Below are 15529 nucleotides of genomic sequence, written 5' to 3' on the forward strand. Positions count from 1 at the left end.
CACCTGGAATGCTTTTCCAACTGTCTTGAAGGAGTTTCCACATATGATGAGCACTTGTTGGCTGTGGTCCAACTCATCCCAAACCCTCTCAATTGGGTTGAGGTCGGGTAATTGTGGAATCCAGGTCATTTGATGCAGCACTCACAGTTTGGAGGTGCAGAGATTATCACAGCTTGGAGGTGCAGAGATTATCACAGTTTGGAGGTGCATAGATTATCACAGTTTGGAGGTGCATAGATTATCACAGTTTGGAGGTGCAGAGATTATCACAGTTTGGAGGTGCATAGATTATCACAGTTTGGAGGTGCATAGATTATCACAGCTTGGAGGTGCAGAGATTATCACAGTTTGGAGGTGCATAGATTATCACAGTTTGGAGGTGCATAGATTATCACAGTTTGGAGGTGCAGAGATTATCACAGCTTGGAGGTGCAGAGATTATCACAGTTTGGAGGTGCATAGATTATCACAGTTTGGAGGTGCAGAGATTATCACAGTTTGGAGGTGCAGAGATTATCACAGTTTGGAGGTGCAGAGATTATCACAGTTTGGAGGTGCAGAGATTATCACAGTTTGGAGGTGCAGAGATTATCACAGTTTGGAGGTGCATAGATTATCACAGTTTGGAGGTGCAGAGATTATCACAGCTTGGAGGTGCAGAGATTATCACAGTTTGGAGGTGCAGAGATTATCACAGTTTGGAGGTGCATAGATTATCACAGTTTGGAGGTGCAGAGATTATCACAGTTTGGAGGTGCAGAGATTATCACAGTTTGGAGGTGCAGAGATTATCACAGTTTGGAGGTGCAGAGATTATCACAGTTTGGAGGTGCATAGATTATCACAGTTTGGAGGTGCAGAGATTATCACAGTTTGGAGGTGCAGAGATTATCACAGTTTTGAAGTGCAGAGATTATCACAGTTTGGAGGTGCAGAGATCATCACAGCTTGGAGGTGCATAGATCATCACAGCTTGGAGGTGCAGATATCATCACAGCTTGGAGGTGCAGAGATCATCACAGCTTGGAGGTGCAGAGATCATCATAGCTTGGAGGTGCAGAGATCATCATAGCTTGGAGGTGCAGAGATCATCACAGCTTGGAGGTGCAGAGATCATCACAGCTTGGAGGTGCAGAGATCATCACAGCTTGGAGGTGCAGAGATCATCACAGCTTGGAGGTGCAGAGATCATCACAGCTTGGAGGTGCAGAGATCATCACAGCTTGGAGGTGCAGAGATCATCACAGCTTGGAGGTGCAGAGATCATCACAGCTTGGAGGTGCAGAGATCATCACAGCTTGGAGGTGCAGAGACACATGCAGATAATCTGTTCACCTACTCTGCATCTCACAAAGACATGGCGGTTGGAACCAGAAATCTAAAATTTCGACTCATCAGACCAAGGGACAGATTTCCACCTTTCTAATTTCCATTGCTTGTGTATCTTGTCCCAAGCAAGTCTCTTCTTATTATTGGTGTCCTTTAATAGTGGTTTCTTTGCAGCAATTCAGCCATGATTCACACCGTCTCCTCTGAACTGGTGATGTTGAGATGTGTCTGTTATTTAAACTCTGTGAAGCATTTAATTGGGCTGCAATTTCTGAGGTGGTAACTGTAATGAACTTATCCTCTGCAGCAGAGGTAACTCTGGGTCTTCCTTTCCTGTGGGGGTCCTCATGAGAGCCAGTTTCATCATAGCGCTTGATGGTTTTTGCGACTGCACTTGAAGAACTTTCAAAGTTATTGAAATTTTCCGTATTGACTGACCTTGTCTTAAATTAATGATGTACTGTTGTTCGCTTTGCTTATTTGAGCTGTTCTTGACATAATATGGACTTGGTCTTTTACCAAATAGGGCTATCTTCTGTACACCACCCTACCTTGTCACAACACAATTGATTGGCTCGAATGCATTAAGAAGGGAAATAATTGACACAAGTGAACTTTTAAAAAGGCACACCTGTTAATTGAAATTCATTCCAGGTGACTACCTCATGAAGCTGGTTGAGAGAATGCCAAGAGTGTGCAAAGCTGTCAAGGCAAAGGGTAGCTACTTTGAAGAATCTCAAATATAAAAATATACTTTAATTCCATATGTGTTATTTCATAGTGTTGGTGTCTTCACTATTATCCTACAAAGTAGAAAAGAGTAAAAATAAAGAAAAACCCTTGAATGAGTAGGTGTGTCCAAACTTTTGACTGGTGCTGTATATTCGGTTCTATTTACTCTCCGATTCGAAAATACTAATTTGCATCAACATAGACATCATGCAAGTCCTGCACATCATCTCTGGTGTCATCGCTGACACCTTTTGCTAGCAGGTATTGTGTCAATTTAAAACTTGCACAAGACAGTTTCCAGAATTGTACATTTAAAAAGATTCTGCCAATTCATTCATTACTCCATTTAGCTAACATTAGACACTTAATCCAGAGATTTGGGGCAGCAGGTAGTCTAGTGGTTAGAGCCTCTGTTCCCCGGTAGGCCGTCATTGTCAATAAGAATTTGTTCTTAACCGACTTGCTTAGTTAAATAAAGGTTACATTTTAAAAAACATTTATTTTTTTATTATTCCCTTTCCCTCATGGTATTTGTAGTTCTTTATGATAGCCACATTAGCAGCTAATTAGCATCACATTTTGGGGGGTGTAAATACAGGCGAATACATTGATAAAAGTCACCTTGTCCGAGAGAGATTTACAGGATTATCAAAACATTAAATCAGGGTAAGACTACAGGAAACACAGCCCTTATTTGAAGTGTTTCTAAAATCCCCTGTGGGAAAAATGAAACCATTTCCCTGTTTGACTGCTAAATTTTATCTGTATTATGACTCATACTCGTAGTCTATGGAGGACTGCTTTTCTGAGGAGTGCCAATATGGCCGACAGTAACATACAGTAGCATCAGCAATCCAGGGTTTATATACGTCATTGGGAGGGATACAGTGCTTCCAGGTGGATAGAGAAAAAAGGGGAAATCTGGGGATTGGTACATTCATTTTTTTGCTGTTTGAATCCCAGATTTCCCTTTTAATGGGATGTGGTTGAGGTATGGGAATGTTTTAGATAGGTTCATAGATATGCTTTTCCAGTAGATACTGTACATCAGGGCTATTCAACTAACGCGCCAGATCCGGCCCGTTTAGGAATTTAAACCCTGAACATTAATAAAAGTTCTGTAAAAAAAAAAAAAATTCCACCAATATCCGCCCCGCCGTTCAGTGCCAAAATGACAAGCCCTATGGTGGTTGTCTATAGTCTGGTGCCTATGTAGAATGTCAATGGGTTTTCTTCATATGGATTTGGCAGTAGAGTTTGAACAGTTTAAGCTTCAAAATATGATGAAAGCTACACCTCTAAGGAACACATACATGCCTTCTGTTGTCCTCTCTGATGCTCACAAAGACTCGTTAGAAGTGAGAGACAAACAACACACCTAATGACTGAGGGAAATTCATTCAAAACATCCTTCCTTCAGACTGGAATTTGACATGATCTGATTTGACATATCTTTGTCTTATTTACTGAGATGCTTAGTTTTCAGATGCTTTTAAAATGACCTAATTACTTTTAAGAAGCTTTTAATAATTATTTAACTGCTTTATTGGTGGTTGTGGGTCACTTGTTTTATACAGTTCTTCGAAGAATAATCACATGTGGAAAATGTCCTGCAATTAAACCTTTTTTCATCTGGCCTCTGTAAGAAGATAGTTGAATAGCCCTGCTGTACATTATATAGATACACATTCATATCATCAGTTCCATAGGATGGTAACAGGTGGATAGAGACAGTTAATGTGGTTCTATAGGATGGTAACAGGTGGATAGAGACAGTTAATGTGGTTCTATAGGATGGTAACAGGAGGATAGAGACAGTTAATGTGGTTCTATAGGATGGTAACAGGAGGATAGAGACAGTTAATGTGGTTCTATAGGATGGTAACAGGAGGATAGAGACAGTTAATGTGGTTCTATAGGATGGTAACAGGTGGATAGAGACAGTTAATGTGGTTCTATAGGATGGTAACAGGTGGATAGAGACAGTTAATGTGGTTCTATAGGATGGTAACAGGAGGATAGAGACAGTTAATGTGGTTCTATAGGATGGTAACAGGAGGATAGAGACAGTTAATGTGGTTCTATAGGATGGTAACGGGAGGATAAAGACAGTTGGTATTGATTGCTTTGTGTTAGTCATAAACAGTGTTTTGTCTTGTAGGCTACTTTGTTCGTTTAAAAAACAAAGAAGAAATAGCAGTTGAGTTTACCACTCAAGTCATATATTTTCTGTTGAATACTCAGAAAATTGTCTATAAGCTTTTATAAACTGGGTGGTCCGAGCTCTGAATGCTGATTGGCTGAAATACATGGTATATCAGACCGTATACCACGGATATGACAAAACATTTATTTTTACTGCTCTAATGACTTTGGTAACCAGTTTATAATAACAATAAGGCACCTTGGCTAATTTACTCCACGTTGCATCGTGCCTAAGAACAGCCCTTAGCTGTGGTATATTGGTACATACCACACCCCCCCGGGCCTTGTTGTTTTTTTCATACCACTTCTAAACACTTTTCTATCTCATGACAGTACCACATCTATTATTGATATCAATATGATACTATGATTGTGCTCACAGTAAATACTGATCTGATACTGATAAATCTCTCAGTAGAAATGAAGAATGTATTATTATGTTGTGTATAACATGGCCATCTTGAATGTAATGTCTCTTTTGAAAAATGATATTATTTTTGTATATTTAAATAACACTGTTGTATGTTAAACATCACAGCATAGTTGGAAGATATATGGTGCATAGAAAGCTGAAGAGGGTGGCCAGCAGTGATGGGGTGGGCTGAGGGAAGCTGAGGGTTGGGATGTGGAATTGGAGACAAGTGGGATTGGAGTCGTTTGGTGGGGGATAGAATGATGGTCAAAGATCAAAGTAAAACAAATAAAGTCCAAATAAAACTAAACAAACACTGAGGGGCAGTGTTGTTACAGCTAAAAGTGTTGTTACAGCTAACAGTGTTGTTACAGCTAACAGTGTTGTTACAGCTAACAGCTAAGAGTGTTGTTACAGCTAACAGTGTTGTTACAGCTAACGGTGTTGTTACAGCTAACGGTGTTGTTACAGCTAACGGTGTTGTTACAGCTAACGGTGTTGTTACAGCTAACAGTGTTGTTACAGCTAACAGTGTTGTTACAGCTAACAGTGTTGTTACAGATAACGGTGTTGTTACAGCTAACGGTGTTGTTACAGCTAACAGTGTTGTTACAGCTAACAGTGTTGTTACAGCTAAGGGTGTTGTTACAGCTAACAGTGTTGTTACAGCTAACAGTGTTGTTACAGCTAACGGTGTTGTTACAGCTAACGGTGTTGTTACAGCTAACAGCTAAGAGTGTTGTTACAGCTAACAGTGTTGTTACAGCTAACAGTGTTGTTACAGCTAACAGCTAAGAGTGTTGTTACAGCTAACAGTGTTGTTACAGCTAACAGTGTTGTTACAGCTAACGGTGTTGTTACAGCTAACGGTGTTGTTACAGCTAACGGTGTTGTTACAGCTAACGGTGTTGTTACAGCTAACAGTGTTGTTACAGCTAACAGTGTTGTTACAGCTAACGGTGTTGTTACAGCTAACGGTGTTGTTACAGCTAACGGTGTTGTTACAGCTAACGGTGTTGTTACAGCTAACGGTGTTGTTACAGCTAACGGTGTTGTTACAGCTAACGGTGTTGTTGCAGCTAACGGTGTTGTTGCAGCTAACGGTGTTGTTACAGCTAACGGTGTTGTTGCAGCTAACGGTGTTGTTGCAGCTAACGGTGTTGTTGCAGTTAACAGTGTTGTTGCAGCTAACAGTGTTGTTGCAGCTAACAGTGTTGTTGCAGCTAACAGTGTTGTTGCAGCTAACAGTGTTGTTGCAGCTAACAGTGTTGTTACAGCTAACGGTGTTGTTACAGCTAACGGTGTTGTTACAGCTAACGGTGTTGTTACAGCTAACGGTGTTGTTACAGCTAACGGTGTTGTTACAGCTAACGGTGTTGTTACAGCTAACGGTGTTGTTACAGATAACGGTGTTGTTACAGCTAACAGTGTTGTTACAGCTAACGGTGTTGTTACAGCTAACGGTGTTGTTACAGCTAACGGTGTTGTTGCAGCTAACGGTGTTGTTGCAGCTAACGGTGTTGTTACAGCTAACGGTGTTGTTGCAGCTAACGGTGTTGTTGCAGCTAACGGTGTTGTTGCAGTTAACAGTGTTGTTGCAGCTAACAGTGTTGTTGCAGCTAACAGTGTTGTTGCAGCTAACAGTGTTGTTGCAGCTAACAGTGTTGTTACAGCTAACAGTGTTGTTACAGCTAACAGTGTTGTTACAGCTAACGGTGTTGTTACAGCTAACGGTGTTGTTACAGCTAACGGTGTTGTTACAGCTAACGGTGTTGTTACAGCTAACGGTGTTGTTACAGATAACGGTGTTGTTACAGCTAACAGTGTTGTTACAGCTAACAGTGTTGTTACAGCTAACGGTGTTGTTACAGCTAACAGTGTTGTTACAGCTAATGCCAGTTTGCCTGAGGCTGATGCTGTGCAGGTGTTTGTACACAGGCATATACACGGACACACACATGGAAATAGTGCCATACGTAAACTCAACGTGCACTCAAACATATCCAAACATATTCAGTTGACCTCGCTCTTATGATTTTAGTTGTCCTTGATGTCTTTTGTTTTTTGCATTGTTGTTTTCTGTTTTCCTTTGTCTTGTTTTGTCTTTTGTTCATTTTGTTGGTTGTTGGTACATTGGGGGCTTTGGGGTGGGGAATGAGGGGGGGGGGGGGGGGGGGGGGGGGGGGGGTCACGGATGGCTGGTGGTTGGGAGCTTGGGCCCGGGGGCTGATGGATCGCTGGTTCGGGGCCATGTTTTTGACCTTGTGGGAGATCTGTCGACGTGCCCTTGAGCAGGGCGTTGACCCTGGTTGCTTCTGTGTGTCTCTCTGGATGTCTGTTAGATGACTAATGTGATGTAGTTGTTGAGCGGCTTCACTGCCAGTATATTGTATGTTTTAAATATTATATAAAAAATTATATTAAAAATGTTGCAGATGAAATAGTTTGGGATTTTGCAAATTGTCATTATTGTAAGTTTTTTTTAAATGCATTTTTATAAGGCAGCTTAATTTTCATTACAATCTTATTGATAGTCATTGGTAAAGGGATGTATTGTTTAACATAGCTGAAAGTTGTTTAACAAAAAAAAAAAGAATATTTCAGCCAATTAATAAAGAATCAACTGTCTCTCTCTGTGTGTGTGCGTTACAAATTCTACAAACACTTCCTTTGGACACATTGAAATGTACCATTAGGTCAGGGTTATCCGGGATCCTTAGGACGTCCATACCCTAAACCCTAACACTAACCCTTACTTTAACTCATTTGATTTTCGACTTCAATGGGGTAGAGCCGTCCCAACAATACCAGATAGCACAGACTCTGTTGGATGCGGGGCCGGGCTGCCCGGATGATGGTGCAGGTGCTGCTGTTGTTAGGCGTCGACTGCTGATGTCAATAGAACCTACTTGTTACATGCCCCGAGAGGATGTACGGTGCTACAGGCGATGGCTTTTTAACATTTTTTTATTGTTTAATTTCACCTTTATTTAACCAGGTAGGCCAGTAGATAACAAGTTCTCACTTACAACTGCGACCTGGCCAAGATAAAGTAAAGCAGTGCGACAAAAACAACAACCCAGAGTTACACATAAACAAATATACAGTCAATAACACAATAGAAAAATCTATGCACAGTGTGTGCAAATGTAGAAGAGTAGGAAGGTAAGGCAATAAATAGGCCATAGAGGCGAAATAATTACAATAACGAGAACGGAACTAATCTTAAATGTTTAATGCTTTGACAGTTACCAGACAGAGACAACAAATGTCTCGCAATCAATTACTTTTTACGTGCAGGATAAATTCAGTTGAGCTTTTAGGCTGTTGTTATTATTGGTTCAAGTTTAGGCTACTAGCTTATCTGGTCCAATGGGAATTCGGAAGGTACAATGCGCTTTAGGAAATATTGACCGAGGGCTCTAGCCTACCTTTGGATTTAAAGAATAAAAGGTAGAGTTGTTTCCTCCTGCCGTTCTAGTGGTCGTTACCGACATGTCTGACCCTGGACGGGGGTTCAACCAAGACACATGTAGAAATTAAGCGCTCCAACTATACGCCACCGGTATTTTTTTGACGAAGAATGTCTCGCGCGGAACAACGGTTTTGTGAAGTTTGATCGCCCTCGGGCAAGGCTTCAAAAAGTCGCGCTCTTGTGGACCTGCCATTAGAATGGGTCAGCAGAAGTAGTGATTGGCAATAGGCACATGATTTAGCTACCATATAAAGTAAATAACAAATATTTTCTCATTTATAATAGCTCCCTAGAAACATTCGAGTATTTCAGTTATCGTGTAGCCTAATGCTTGATTAGATCAGAAACAGAAGCCTTGTCCATAAGAACAGATCTAGAGTCAGATTTGCATACTCTACCCCAATCATCACCATTAGGATGAAAGAATACCTGTGTCTGTGTGCAGAATCCTACTCATGTAGAACTCTAAACTCTGATGCCAGCTGTTAGGGAGCATTGTGTGTGGGTTTGTGTAGTGGTGTTGATGTTCTTTACAGTTAGGGAGCATTGTGTGTGTGTGGGGGTTTGTGTGGTGTTGTTGTTGATGATGTTCTTTACAGTTAGGGAGCATTGTGTGTGTGAGGGGTTTGTGTGGTGGTGGTGGTGTTGTTGTTGTTTATGTTCTTTACAGTTAGGGAGCATTGTGTGTGGGGGGGGGTTTGTGTGGTGTTGTTGTTGTTGATGATGTTCTTTACAGTTAGGGAGCATTGTGTGTGGGTTTGTGTAGTGGTGTTGATGTTCTTTACAGTTAGGGAGCATTGTGTGTGTGTGTGTGGGGGGGGGGGGGGGGGGTTGTGTGGTGTTGTTGTTGTTGATGTTCTTTACAGTTAGGGAGCATTGTGTGTGTGGGGGGTTGTGTGGTGGTGGTGAGGTTGTTGTTGTTGATGTTCTTTACAGTTAGGGAGCATTGTGTGTGTGGGGGGTTGTGTGGTGGTGTTGTTGTTGATGTTGTTTACAGTTAGGGAGCATTGTGTGTGTGGGGGTTGTGTGGTGGTGGTGTTGTTGTTGTTGATGTTGTTTACAGTTAGGGAGCATTGTGTGTGTGGGGGGTTGTGTGGTGGTGTTGTTGTTGATGTTGTTTACAGTTAGGGAGCATTGTGTGTGGGGGGGGGGTTGTGTGGTGGTGTTGTTGTTGATGTTGTTTACAGTTAGGGAGCATTTTGTGTGTGTGGGGGGTTGTGTGGTGGTGTTAGTGTTGTTGATGTTCCTTTCAGGCTGGTAACGAGACCTCTGTGACGTCCTCTAAAACTTCTAGATGACCCTATAGGTGTCTCCTAGCCTCACCACTCCTAGCCTCACCACCCCTAGCCTCACCACTCCTAGCCTCACCACTCCTAGCCTCACCACTCCTAGCCTCACCACTCCTAGCCTCACCACCCCTAGCCTCACCACTCCTAGCCTCACCACTCCTAGCCTCACCACCCCTAGCCTCACCACTCCTAGCCTCACCACCCCTAGCCTCATCACCCCTAGCCTCACCACTCCTAGCCTCACCACTCCTAGCCTCACCACCCCTAGCCTCACCACTCCTAGCCTCACCACCCCTAGCCTCACCAATCCTAGCCTCACCACCCCTAGCCTCACCACCCCTAGCCTCACCACTCCTAGACTCACCACCCCTAGCCTCACCACCCCTAGCCTCACCACCCCTAGCCTCACCACTCCTAGACTCACCACTCCTAGCCTCACCACTCCTAGCCTCACCACTCCTAGCCTCACCACTCCTAGCCTCACCACTCCTAGCCTCACCACTCCTAGCCTCACTATCGTCACCATCATCATCCTTGCTGGAGGAAGCACTCTGGTCTGGTACTTCCTGGGTGAGCAGGGGATTGTGGAATAATAATGTGGGACACAGACACGCTTGCGAGCAGCCCAGACCACTCACACACACACACACACACACACACACACACACAAGCTACGATTGGCTATCTGATATGTAACATGCCTGTAAGTCTCTCCCCCTCCCACCAGGGTACAGGATGTGGGTACTGGAGCCTATTTTTGTTTTACGCCTATCCCAACCCTTTACCCAACCCATAACCATTACGGAGTTAATGCCTAGCCTTAACCTTAAACACTTTGAAATTTGACATTCAAGAAAAATGCATGAACGTCTAATTCTGACGTGAGACTGTGAGAGCTAGTTGTGCGCACACACACACACACACACACACACACACACACACACATGCATTGCAGTCTCTGTATTGTTTTGTTGTTTTGCTGTATTGTCGTATTGTTTTTTCTTTACAATTTAAATACTGACAATCAAACTACAGAATATACATGTGTCTCTCTCTCTCTCCCACTCCCCCCTTCCTCTCTCTCTGCCGCCCCCCCCTATCTCTCTTTTTACTCTGTCTGTCTCAGGTTTGAAGGAGAGTGAATGGCTCAGATCTACAATATCTCACTACTTCAACTCCACTGAAGTGTTTGGGTTGGTGAAACCAGATCCAGATTCAGGCCAACATAGATACTGTATCTACATCAATGTAGAGGTACCTGCTGAACTAAAGGAAGCTCCAACATTGGGGAGGCAGGGTAGCCTAGTGGTTAGAGCGTTGGACTAGTAACCGAAAGGTTGTAAGTTCAAATCCCCAAGCTGACAAGGTACAAATCTGTCGTTCTGAACAGGCACTAGGCCGTCATTGAAAATAAGAATTTGTTCTTAACTGACTAAAAGAATAGTGTTTGTTTGGATGAGACAGAGTGATTGGACAATAGTTAGAAACTGTCTTTAGGTCAGTGTCTGGGGGGTACTGTTTGGACTAGAGGGGGTTGGTGATGATCAGTTGGAGTTTGAATTCACATCAGTTAGTCATTAGCCTTATCATTCAAACATCTCATTCCAAAATCCTGGGCATGGAGATTGCATGTCTGTGTGCTCGATTTTATATACCTGTCAGCAATAGGCATCACTAAAATAGCTGAATTTAAACTGTAAATAGTGTATTTTAGTAAGTGTAACGTTACAGTTTGACCAGTTTGTGCTCCTGTTCCCACCTACGAAACTTGTCCTGTAAATGGACATAGTCATTTCAGGAAGTTCTTCCATGTCTGCATTCAGAGTTCTCCAAGGAAAATCATATCCTTGTGAAATAATAGTTGACTCATCCTCATTTCTTTGTTGAATCTGTGTGTCTGTGTGTTTATGATCATCAGATGAACGGGTTCAGTCTGTTATCTGTCTCTACGTTTGGACCAGACCCACCCACTGTTCAGCAGAGATACAGGATGGCCGAGTGGACCCACCCACCGGTCACACAGACACACACGGAAACACACACACACACACACACACACACTTTAAACCGGAAGACATTCCGTAGTGATAGGAATGTACTTCATGTGGAATAAACTCATGGTATGCATAGCAGCAGGAAGTAAGGATGCTGGGTGTGCTTCAGCGCCCCCTGATGAATCACATTTTAAAAAATAATACTCGTAAAAATAAAACATTTAGGATTATTAGTTTTTTTTACCACCAAATTAGTGCCTTAGTCCTTTATGAGCAGAGAAAAATACTAGTCAGCAGAACAGGGAGGAAAATACCCCCACCCCTAAAAACCTCTTCCTGATGGTGTGTATTGTAATCAGTGATCTTTAATTGGTTAAGAACATGGCTGAGTTTTTGTTTGTATCTAATAACTATTATACCTCTTTATCCTTTTTCTATATGAATAAAGCACCTGGACACGGTTGAAAGAAGACTGTTCAGTACATGCTAAATAGTCTCCTTTCGTAGCTGCTTGTGGAGGTGAAAAGCGGCTGTGAAAATCAACTGCTTGTTACACCAAGACCATACTCTAGTCACACTTTGTCCAGCTGAGGGCAGCAACACATCGTATTTGGTCTCTGTCTCTCTCTTTCACTACCTCCCTCGCCACACGGCACTTTCAAAGGTTTTGCTCCTGTTATTTCCAGAAAGGAATAAAAACAGAACATGTTCTAATGTGACACTTTGCATCATCTCAACATTTCACAGTAACCAGAGTCATATTCTTTACAAAAAGGGAACAAGAACAGAGACCGAAAGAAGAACAACTGAAAAATTTAATATTTTTGATTTAACCCCCGATTCTGAAAAGTACAGATAGCAGCGTTGATGACGTGTGTGTGTGTGTGTGTGTGTGTGTGTGTGTGTGTGTGTGTGTGTGTGTGTGTGTGTGTGTGTGTGTGTGTGTGTGTGTGTGGTTTCAGTTGAAACTAACTGAAGCCACAGAAATCCCTTTTCTGTCAGTAATCTCTTTTCTGTTCACTCCTTTACTTTTCAGAGAAGGCAGGCAGATGTTTTTCTCGTCATTAATGGGTTTGAATCATCTGGTGGTGACCCAACTGAGAGACAAGAAACTGATTCATCATTAAGCACTTGTCCTTCAGTTCAGAGTGAAACGTAACTCAACCGTAGAGCATTGAGAAGCCGGTGTTTCTGAGACTACAAGAAGGTCCACTATACAGTAAGGTAAGAGTCTCTTTGAATACTCATATACAGATGTAGGATCTTAATTTGATCACTCTTTTGTTGCTTAGAATTTTCCTGCACAGTAGAAAATCCAAACTTGTAGTGTAATCAAGGCTCAATAAGGCTTCTAACGCTTGTAATTTCCAATTGAAAATGTCAGACTTGATTTGCCCTATCGAAAAATATATCAGCCCCTACAACAAATATCCATAATCCACATAACTATAACTATAATCCACATAATAATTCACATTTCCAGTTGCTGCAGGATCATTTTCCTGCTATAGAAAACTGTCTCAAATGAAGATCCTACATCTATGATGTATTGGTTATGGATTCCATGTGTTGTTCAATTAAGAAAAGCTCCTCTGCCTGTGTGTGTGGCCATGTGTGGGTCTGAGTGTGATCATTTGGAAGACACAGTATTACACCGTTAAGGTCATGATCACGGTAGTGATGATGATGATGATGATGAGGATGACTATTATCACTTGAGAGACTCACAGAGAACGAAGCTGTTACAATATTGCACACACCTCTCCCATCCCTTGGGGCTGATGAAATGTGTCTAGGCTATGTGCTAGGAAAGGATTCTTCCATCCTGGGCCCAGAGAAGCCCAGGCTTTGTTCTGTGTTAGTGCTGGGCTGCACCAAAACCCTGCACACCCTTTAGATCTCTAGAATCAAGGTTGAAGACCACTGTCCTCATTGTGGAAGAGGTTAGGGGCTGATTAGGGAGTCTTTGTGTAGGGGGCTAGGAGCTAATTAGAGTTTCATTATAGAGGGGGCTAGGAGCTGATTCAATCTTCATTATGGAGGGGGCTAGGAGCTAATTAGATTTTCATTATGGAGGGGACTAGGAGCTGATTCAATCTTCATTATGGAGGGGGCTAGGAGCTGATTAGAGCTTCATTGTGGAGGGGGCTAGGAGCTGATTATGGCTTCATTATGGAGGGGGCTAGGAGCTGATTAGATGTTCATTATGGAGGGGGCTAGGAGCTGATTATGGCTTCATTATGGAGGGGGCTAGGAGCTGATTAGGACTTCATTATGGAGGGGGCTAGGAGCTGACTAGGACTTCATTATGGAGGGGGCTAGGAGCTGACTAGGACTTCATTATGGAGAGGGCTAGGAGCTGATTAGGATTTCTTATGGAGGGGGCTAGGAGCTGATTAGGGCTTCATTATGGAGGGGGCTAGGAGCTGATTAGGACTTCATTATGGAGGGGGCTAGGAGCTGATAAGGACTTCATTATGGCGAGGGCTAGGAGTTGATTCAATCTTCATTATGGAGGGGGCTAGGAGCTGATTCAATCTTCATTATGGAGGGGGCTAGGAGCTGATTCAATCTTCATTATGGAGAGGGCTAGGAGCTGGTTCAATTTTCATTATGGAGGGGGCTAGGAGCTAATTAGGGCTTCACATTATGTAGGGGGCTAGGAGCTGATTAGGGCTTCATTATGGAGGGGGCTAGGAGCTGATTAGGGCTTCATTATGGAGGGGGCTAGGAGCTGATTCAAGTTTCATTATGGAGGGGGCTAGGAGCTGATTAGGGCTTCATTATGGAGGGGGCTAGGAGCTGATTAGGGCTTCATTATGGAGGGGGCTAGGAGCTGATTAGGGCTTCATTATGGAGGGGGCTACGAGCTGACTAGGACTTCATTATGGAGGGGGCTAGGAGCTGATTCAATCTTCATTATGGAGAGGGCTAGGAGCTGGTTCAATTTTCATTATGGAGGGGGCTAGGAGCTAATTAGGGCTTCATTATGTAGGGGGCTAGGAGCTGATTAGGGCTTCATTATGTAGGTGACTAGTGGCTGAATATGGCTTCATTATGTAGGGGGCTAGGAGCTAATTATGGCTTCACATTATGTAGGGGGCTAGGAGCTGATTAGGGCTTCATTATGGAGGGGGCTAGGAGCTGATTAGGGCTTCATTATGGAGGGGGCTAGGAGCTGATTAGGGCTTCATTATGGAGGGGGCTAGGAGCTGATTAGGGCTTCATTATGGAGGGGGCTAGGAGTTGATTCAATCTTCATTATGGAGGGGGCTAGGAGCTGATTCAATCTTCATTATGGAGGGGGCTAGGAGCTGATTCAATCTTCATTATGGAGAGGGCTAGGAGCTGGTTCAATTTTCATTATGGAGGGGGCTAGGAGCTAATTAGGGCTTCATTATGTAGGGGGCTAGGAGCTGATTAGGGCTTCATTATGTAGGTGACTAGTGGCTGAATATGGCTTCATTATGTAGGGGGCTAGGAGCTAATTAGGGCTTCACATTATGTAGGGGGCTAGGAGCTGATTAGGGTTTCATTATGGAGGGGGCTAGGAGCTGATTAGGGCTTCATTATGGAGGGGGCTAGGAGCTGATTCAAGTTTCATTATGGAGGGGGCTAGGAGCTAATTAGGGCTTCATTATGTAGGGGGCTAGGAGCTGATTAGATGTTCATTATGGAGGGGCTAGGAGCTGATTAGGGCTTCATTATGGAGGGGGCTAGGAGCTGATTAGATGTTCATTATGGAGGGGGCTAGGAGCTGATTAGGGCTTCATTATGGAGGGGGTTAGGAGCTGATTAGATGTTCATTATGGAGGGGCTAGGAGCTGATTAGGGCTTCATTATGGAGGGGGCTAGGAGCTGATTAGATGTTCATTATGGAGGGGGCTAGGAGCTGATTAGGGCTTCATTATGGAGGGGGCTAGGAGCTGATTAGATGTTCATTATGGAGGGGGTTAGGAGCTGATTATGGCTTCATTATGGAGGGGGCTAGGAGCTGATTAGGGCTTCATTATGGAGGGGGCTAGGAGCTGACTAGGACTTCATTATGGAGGGGGCTAGGAGCTGATTCAATCTTCATTGTGTTAGGGGTTGA

General features: G+C 43.2%; 1 protein-coding gene across 3 annotated transcripts in view; it reads left to right on the forward strand.

The window, feature by feature from the left end:
• LOC110495073 (interleukin-2 receptor subunit beta) overlaps nucleotides 1-1686 on the forward strand; it is a 51440-nt gene extending 49754 nt beyond the window's left edge. For 2 of the 3 annotated variants that reach the window (XR_005035441.1, XR_005035443.1), the window contains exon 11: nucleotides 155-1686. The gene's annotated coding sequence lies outside the window, so the exon portion shown is untranslated. The remainder of the gene's footprint in view (nucleotides 1-154) is intronic. The other variant, XR_005035442.1, reaches the window with a different exon arrangement.
• The last annotated feature ends 13843 nt before the right edge of the window (nucleotides 1687-15529 follow it).

This window comes from Oncorhynchus mykiss, chromosome 13 (assembly GCF_013265735.2).
Source record: "Oncorhynchus mykiss isolate Arlee chromosome 13, USDA_OmykA_1.1, whole genome shotgun sequence".
NCBI classification, from domain to species: domain Eukaryota; kingdom Metazoa; phylum Chordata; class Actinopteri; order Salmoniformes; family Salmonidae; genus Oncorhynchus; species Oncorhynchus mykiss.